Below are 772 nucleotides of genomic sequence, written 5' to 3'. Positions count from 1 at the left end.
TGTTTTTAATTTCTGTTTTCTTTTTGTTGTATAATGGTGAAACGGTATTGTGCGTAGCTGCTGGCTGATATCGATTCCATCTCAGAGTTAGTAGTTATTTCTAAGCTCAGAAAAAAATATATGTAAGCTGTGACGATGTAAATATGGAAAATCCGACCTGTCATCAATCAATCTAAATATGAAATATTGCAAAAAAAAAAAAAAAGTTACAAACATCCGTTCGTCTCTCCTGAGACGGGATCGATGTCAGAGCAGCGTCACATGCAGAACTATGTATCACGCACCTATACTTAGAAGAGATATGAGATAACTGTTTTGTGGAGGTGACCCGCTCTCGGGTTTAGCGAGCTAGCCCGCAGCAGGCGTCACCGCAGGCCGATTCAATGGTGCTTTTTGGAGCTTTTGTAATTTTTTTGTGTACAAAAAAAAAGGAAGAAAAAAAACTGTTCCAAAATGACTTGAATGAATGTATTTTTGTTTATGTACATGGAGAAAAAAAAAGGCGATACAGAAGTGTGAACAGTCAAGAGACGTCTTCAGTGCTGGTAAAGGCGGGGAAAGTTAGTGTTTGGTGGCCTTTCTGTGTCCTCGTTTATTTTTATTCTCATTTTTTTGTCCTTTATTTTATTTTTAACTGAGCCTTTTACATCATAATAAATCTTTTCTACTAGCGTTCATAGAGAACCCGTGACGAGGCAAAGCTCCTGTAGGTGCCACGATGAAGCCAAGCCGGGCCTCTGTTAGGCCGGCAGACACGGTACTGCTTTTAGTC

Source organism: Pundamilia nyererei, unplaced genomic scaffold (genome assembly GCF_000239375.1).
Source record: "Pundamilia nyererei isolate P.nyererei 1_Seehausen unplaced genomic scaffold, PunNye1.0 scaffold00022, whole genome shotgun sequence".
Taxonomy (NCBI): domain Eukaryota; kingdom Metazoa; phylum Chordata; class Actinopteri; order Cichliformes; family Cichlidae; genus Pundamilia; species Pundamilia nyererei.
The sequence above is the reverse complement of the archived record's forward strand: the minus strand, read 5'-3'. Positions refer to the sequence as shown.